The following is an 8,175-nucleotide window of genomic DNA, read 5'->3' on the forward strand; positions in this document are numbered from 1 at the left end:
TCTTTCTCTTGCTCAGTAGAATTTCCATTGCCGCAGAATATATAACTTGAAAAACGTTGTAATGGAAACGTAATTAGAGAGAAAACGTTGCCTCTTGTTTTCCATCTTTATAGGAATCGAAGAGGAGATTCTTTTTTCACATAATATAAAAAAGTAAATAGAACGAGGAGAGAACGTTGGTAGATGTATTATCCATCGGACCGCGAAGGGAAAGGGAACGACCAACGAGTTATTTGTTTTGGATTGTAAAAAAAAAAAAAAGAATGAGAAAAAGAAAGAGAAGTTAAAACAACCGTCTGGGAGAAAGAAGAAAAGGGAGAATAGGAAGAGAAAAGAGACAGATAGAGACAGACAGAGACAGACAGAGAGAAAGAAAGAGAGAATACAAAAAGGAAAAAAAGGGTGTAACGAAGTCAGACGAAAAGCGTAAAAGCATTCTAAAGTGTTAACCGAATTGCAAAACGAAAATAATACGCTACGAAGCTTTACTTATTTTCTCTCTTTTTCTCATTCACGCGCACACGCACACACACACGCACACACACACACACCGATATATAGAAAGGTGCACACAGATACATGTACGTATATATTCTTTCTCTCTCTTTCTTCTTACTCTTTCAGTTACAACGTTATACAACTTCAACAGATAGTTCGTCCCACACGTAACGTTCGTCTTTACTACGTTCCACCAACTCGCAAAAATAGTTCTCGCCTCCCACAACCAGTCGGAATCTCGTTTGCAAGGTACGCGAGCGGAATATCGAAGAACATTTCAAGAACGAGGCCAGACTTTCCTAGAAAACTCTATTCGCGCAAGGCTCAAATGCAGTAAGTAGCCGCATAGTCTACGAGAATCAGCCCGTACAAAGGCCGCCAGACAAATATAAAACGTTTTTTTTTTTTTTTTATTTCCATTTATTTCTACGTTCTCGTTCCTACTTTCTTTTTATATAATATACGAATTAGTATTTATTTTGGTTCGATCGAACATTATCGCCTCGGTCTCGAGATCGACGATCGTAAAAATGAAAAAAAAAAAAAAAAATAGCACGCTCTACTTATTACTGATTTTTTTTTTTTTTTTTATCGATTTAACATAAACTAACTTTTCGTAATGAAAAATTAAATTTGTAGGTATTGATATACTATAGGTATTTATCGTACGCACGCGTGCATTATTATACGATGAAAAGAAAAAAGAAAATAAAAAGATCTCTGCATTTTGATACTCGCAATATTTTCTAGAAACGTTCATCAATTATATCTTTACCATTTTAATTGCTTGTTTCGATTCGAATTTATCATCATGTTGCTAGGAATAATATAACGATAATATTCGTAATAATGATACTAATAACAATGACGATAATGCTAATAATTATCATATATTAACATCGTTATGCATCACATTGCAAAATAATTATTATTTTTCTATTATGCGTTTGAAAAACAATATGTTTATATTACTATTATTATATATCGAACATATTATATATGTGTATATATATATACATATATATAGAATTGTTATCATATCGTATTATTCCTATAAGAGCTTCTCCTTGTTATCTTTAATTAGTCGTTCGATAAATATATTCCAAATACAAAAGAAATGAATTATTCATTATTTATCCTGGCAACGTTCTCGTTATCCGTTCATTTATGTTGTATAGTATTATGCCGGTAAATCGGTAACGTGCAAAACGTCGAACAAAAGCTTACTTATGTAACTATATCTATACGTAACTATGCATATATTTTACAAACTTGTATGTAAAAATATACACACACATGGATATATATATATATATATATATATATATATATATATATATATATCTACACATGTATGACGCGCTTTATGGGATGTTATTAGCAATCCCCGTCATTTTCCCAACGAATAGCTTCGAATCGACCAACAAATTCGCATGAATCTCTCATCGATATTGAGATCGAATTTTTAATATCGATGTTACTACTGCTACTACTCTCTCTCTCTCTCTCTCTCTCTCTCTCTCTCTTTCTCTCACTCTCTCTCTCTGAGCAATATCATCGATTATGTTGACCGACCACGTACGATTACTCACAAAATCATTATTATCGATTAACTGCCGAATATTTTTTTTCTATTTTCAATAAAATTAAAATTAATTACAAAACGAATCGTACAACGATAGTAACAGCATTTTCACTAGCATTGACCCAGGAAAGGTATATTTACATTATCGAAAGGTCAATTACACGGTGGAGTGCTTTATAAATGACCACAAATCGATGTGGTGTAAATTTGTCGCAAATTAAAAACCTATGAGAAATATTATCTTCATTTATACCCTAAGATCTCTAATTAACGATGCACTCATCGTCGTATTTTTGTCACATAAAAATTAACTGATATTCGCAGTTAATTCTCCGTTAAAAAAAAAAAATATCAATGTCCTTCTAATCTAATATTAACTTATAAACTATTATATACGTATATATATATATATATATATATATATATATATGGATATGCACGTATAACATACGTTCGTATAAAACGTCGAACTGTTATTAATACATAAAAGTAAAAAAATATATATATATATATATATATCTCTGAATAAACGAGTAAAAATTTTCTTGATTGGCAGCTTCCATTTTCGAAAAAAGACAGGTTCCATGAAAATTGAAAAACTCTTCGGAAATATATAAAAGCAGGAAATAGAGGAAATTCTTCTAATCGCTAATAACTTACAGGCAATTATTTGTATGATCCGTTTGTGCGAATAACATACGTATCGCGTAAAACCTCGAGTTAATATTCAAACGTAAAAATCAAAAAATGAAAAAGAAAAGAAAGAAAAGAAATGTCTAAATCAACGAGTGAAAAACAATGATTCGCGAAACGAATATATACTTTTTTTTTTTTTTTTTTTTTACAAATATTTCATGGATCGAAGGACTTTTTTTTTTCTTCTTTGTTTTCGAAAGAATCGGGTTCCGTGGAAGCTGGAAAACTCTTCGGAAATATATGAAAGGAGAACGATTATCGTAAATTCGTCGGAGATACCGACGCGTATGAGAATAAACAGACAACGGTAGAGAAACAAAGAACGAAAGCGAGCGAGAGAGAAAGAGAGAGAGAAAAAGAGAATAAGAGAGAAAGAGAGAGAAACAGAATGAGATAGAAAGAGAAAGAGATAGAGATAGAGAGGTTGAAGCTATAGTTGAGAGGATCGAGAGAATGGGGGATGAGAGTGAGGATGGTAAGGGTGAGGACGAGGACGAGGGTGAGGACGAGGGTGAGGACGAGGGTGAGGACGAGGGTGAGGACGAGGGTTGCCTCGAGAAGGGGTCGCGCGTGAAAGAATACGAAATTCTGCGGAGCGTGCACGTTGCTCGCGTATCTCTGCGTCGGGTATGTATGTATATGTATGTATATTCCAAGCGTTCCCTGTAAATTTTCCAGGTGAACGCGGTCCGCGTAAACTCGCGCACGAATAAATTCATTCGTTATGAGAAGCTCCGGTCGCCGGACGTTATCGAACGAAGCACGTCGGAATTGCTTAACGAAACGGAATTACTGCTTACCTCCGTGCACTTGTCCTTCTTCCTCTCTTCTTCCTTCCGAATCCTCTATCTTTCTTCTCTTTTCTTCTTTTTTTTTTTTTTTTTTTTTTTTTACTTTGTTCTCTCCTTTGCTCTTCTTTTTTCTTTGTATTCTTTCTTCTTTCTTTTCCCTCTCGATCCATCCAACTTCTGTAAACGTGTGTGCGTATAAATGTGTGAACACTTTTAATATCAACATTGTCACTAGTAATATTATTGTTATTATTAATAGTTACAGTATACGTATAAGCGATAACGAGTGAAAATGCGATGAGTTTGATTCGTGTATAAGCGTGATTCTAAGCGATCACTTTGTTGTAAGTGGATTATATATATCGGTATTTAGATAGACGAAAATGTAGCGATTAGATTTTTATAGATAAATGTTCGTTGTTAAGAAGATTGTTTGTAGTATACGTGTTATAGTATCGAGTATTATTTCTGATAGGAATATAACCACAAACGTTGTATGTTATAATTAATCGTATATCGTTTTATCGTAACAAAACATTTTACCTATAACGATACTTGTTAATAAAATTAATCGTTAATACGTATAATATAATCGATCGAAAAATAATAATCGAATTTCGTCGTAAGCTAAGACTAATTTTACAGAACGATACGAACTCGTAAACGTCCCGAATGGAAATGGCGCACGGTGACGATTGAAAGTCACGCGTAACACGTATTTCTCTGCGAGTAACAATGACTCATCGTTTCTGTAATAAAATTCGAGGAAATTTTAGTTGAAGAAATTTTGTTAAGTACATACGAAGAAACGTAAACAAGCTATTCCAATGACCTCGTTAAATGTTTTCGGATTTATGAAAGACCGTAGAATCCAATCGTCCTGTATATAGGTCAATATATAATACAATGTACGCGTATACGTACGTACATATATTTATATACCGACGTTACCGATAGACTCTCGTAATATATAATTAAAAATCAATAAATAAAACTGTTAGATTATCGATAACAATATATTCATTGATAATGTTCCTTCACTCGTAATAGAACGTAACAAACTATGAGTCAGTGACATTCTCGATAAAACAAATCCCACGTACCAAACATATGCATACACACGTGTGCGCACGCACACACACACGTGTGTATATATATATATATATATATATATATACTATCATTCGCGTAAAATAATAATTTTCAATTGGACATTCGAATTGGACATGGCCACTACTCGGAATAGGGGAGGAAGCTCGTGCGTATACCTTTTAGCAGGCGACCGCGTTTAATCACGAACGTTTTATACACCCTCTTGTGGTATTTCAATTTGAGAGATAACGGTCCACTCGTTACGTCCTTAAAAATTCAAAAGCTGGAAACGAATGTCCTCCGCAAATAAAGAGAGAAACCGCGGAAGGGAAAAAGAAGGGAAATAGAAAAAAAAACGGGACAAAACGAAGAAGGAAAGAAGGAAAGAAAGAAACAAAGAGAAAAAGGGAAAAAAAGAAGAGAAAAAGAAGAAAGAAAACGAAAACAATTTTTAATTCCACGAGACATTCTTGACATAAGAGATAATGAAAATCGAGCTACATACACGGCTATGTACCGTAGTTACGTTCTACGTACGTATATACGTACAGTACGTGTATACATACGTAGATAGATGTAATCGAAAAACGTACAAGTATTGTAGATTTAACGGTGCCGAGTTTCAATTCTCAAATGAAAAAAAACAGAAAGGATTATTTGGAATTATTTTATGCGTTCGAACGAGATTACTTCGGTCTCAGCATCGATCCTCGGCATTTCTATGTGTTCCGTAGCCGATGTGGTATCGTCTCGAGAGTATTCAACATCATCCTCTTTCTTCTCGAGAGTATCGATACTCCCAACACGTCCTACAAATACACGTACGAACGGGCGAACGAACGAGCGAACGCGCGCGTCCATACAGATATACGTACAACACCAGTAGCCATATCGCGAAGCTCGAGCCCGCTATACTCTGCAAAATTGGGGATGCATTACTCTGATTCGATAACAAATTTTAATTATCGTATAGCAAATGAACGCTCGGTCGACCGAAATTAATCGCGATGCGGCTAACGCGAAAGCAGATACATATCTCAACGGGTTAAGTTCGATTTCAACGCGCAAAGATATATCTTTTATATATCTGTGGGTGTATATGTATGTGTATATAATATGTGTTTGTGTGTGTGTGTGTGTGTGTGTGTGTGTGTGTGTATGCATACATATCTCTCGTTGAGAAATAGTTTAAACCAGAAAAATTCATTTTTCTTATGGATTTATACGTATCACTACCTACGTAGGTGTGATACTTCAAATAGATCATCAAAAAATATTTTATATGTACACTTTTTTCTCTCTCTTCTTTTTTTTTTTTTTTTTTTTTTTTAATTAATTAATCGACTGCTTCTAGAACGAACGGTGCATATACTCTAAATTGTTTAACGTATATATATATATATATTTAAATAATGTCTTATAGAAAATAGAGCGGAACTAAGATAGCTGAAGAAAAAAGAAAAGAAGAGAAAAGAAAAAAAGAAAGATTTTATTAAATTATTTTAAATTCTATAAATTTATGTACCCTATCTACGTTTATCCAACAAAAATTTATTTAAAATTCTTAACGTAGTACTTCACATACCATTAAAAAATTTACTAAAGAAATTCCATGCATTTTGTACGGTATGTAAAAATACTTATAGGATCGAAAAAAAAAATAGAAAAAAAAAAAATGTGAGAAAGAAAGAAAGAAAGAAAGAAAGAAAGAAAGAAAAGCGTAGGTATATTTCGACGACCCATAATTCCACGCGTTCCTTTATATCGCGTTCCGGTTTTCTTTCTTCGGGCGCGCGAATTAACACGCGGGGATGCAAATAAAGATACGTACGGGCGCGAGCTTGAAAATCTCGTAGAGTATTTGCACGAGCGAAACGTTGAAATTTATGTTAATCCATGCTGCATAGTTATCAACCGGTACGTTAAACGTTTTCCTAGAACTCCAACCGAAAATAACTTTTTGCATCTTTGAATATCCCTGACAAATTTTCATCAATCAAATATATAAATGAATTAAATCGGTTAATTAGTTTGTTCGATTTTACACGTGCGCGTATTAAAATTTTAAACAAAATTCATTTTTCGGAAGCAAAAAAAAAAAAAAAGAAACAAAGAAATTATTAGCCTCTCTTCCATTAATAAAATTTAACGACGATTATCGCAACTATCGGTTTGTGTTTTGATAAGACCATAATAGACGAGCTCGGTTTCTATTCTAGTTTGTTTATATCCAAAGTCGAAAAGGTACGCGTCGTGTCGGAAAGTCGTCAGTGTAATACGAGCCGTCGTCGCGTTTAGATATATATATATATATATATATATGTCTTCGTATATAATTTACATAGATATAGGTCCTTCGTTTCTTGTCTCGTACTTACGTAGATTTCAAAGTTGATCATAATTTTAATAAAATTAATACATAGCATCGTGATCGTGGTTATCAACAAATACGTGACGTCGTAATTAAACACACGACCTATTTTACGATCAAACTAAAAATTGTAATAAAATCTTTTTATTATAACAACACTCATTTTCCGATATATATTTTCTTATAACATCTTGTAAAGTTGTTAAACGTAGTTCTTGTTCTTATTACTCCCTCTCTCTCTCTCTCTCTCTCTCTCTCTCTCTCTCTCTCTCTCTCTCTCTCTCTCTCTCTCTCTCTCACTTTCTTATATTAGATTTATTTATAAACGAGTGATATTAAAATACAATATTCATGGTTAACTGATTACACTACTTTCTTATATATTATTTTCATCGAGTACCTCAGTTTCTAATTATTTTAATTAATATCTTGTAAAGTTCATAAAATATGTATAACTCTCGTTCTTATCGGTATTATCTTTCTCTCTATCCTGATCACATAGGATTCTCCGAGAAAAGTTAAAGGCGAAGAAAGCGTCGGACATTTCGTTTGGTGTGCACGTTATTAAAGTATTAAATATTTGATGGGAAAATACGCGAGATGGATAAAGCGTGCGAGAACTCTTTGCAAAAACGTTCCAACGAACGCAAACGCGAGATATTCGTAAGGAGGGAGAATTGAGGGGATGGGAGAAGGAGGAGGAGGGACAGGGGAGGGAAAAAAAGAAGAGTGGGGATGAGAGAGAAGGAAGAGAAGGGAGTGGAAAATGGGTAGAAAGAGGCCTTTGCGCGTTTCAGTAGAGTGTGCCAAGTGGAATATTTCCTAGAACGGAGTTCACCATGAATTCTACGGAGCACGCTGGATACAACACGAAGGTGCACTTTATTTGATCTAATCAACGAACGGACCGAGCGACGGTCCGTTCCGTTCCATCCCGTTCTTCTGTTCCGTTCTACTGCTTTCCTCGTTCGAATGAAACTCCGCGTGTAAGCATTATTATTCATCCGACGTATCTTATTACAGAAAAGCTTAGAAATGTCCTTGCAAATTGTTCAGTCAGTTCCCGATACATAACGACGAGCATAAAACCAGTAAGTAAGTACCTGCGTTAATAATAATAGGAATAGGAATAGTAATAGTAA

The 8,175-nt window shown here is 34.1% G+C and overlaps 1 long non-coding RNA gene across 1 annotated transcript in view; it reads right to left on the reverse strand.

Annotated features, from left to right (window-relative positions):
• LOC122628656 overlaps positions 1 to 3,621 on the reverse strand; it is a 108,504-nt gene extending 104,883 nt beyond the window's left edge. The window contains exon 1 of the long non-coding RNA XR_006327089.1: positions 3,580 to 3,621. This is a non-coding gene — a long non-coding RNA (uncharacterized LOC122628656). The remainder of the gene's footprint in view (positions 1 to 3,579) is intronic.
• Positions 3,622 to 8,175: the final 4,554 nt, after the last annotated feature.

Source organism: Vespula pensylvanica, chromosome 4 (genome assembly GCF_014466175.1).
Source record: "Vespula pensylvanica isolate Volc-1 chromosome 4, ASM1446617v1, whole genome shotgun sequence".
Taxonomy (NCBI): domain Eukaryota; kingdom Metazoa; phylum Arthropoda; class Insecta; order Hymenoptera; family Vespidae; genus Vespula; species Vespula pensylvanica.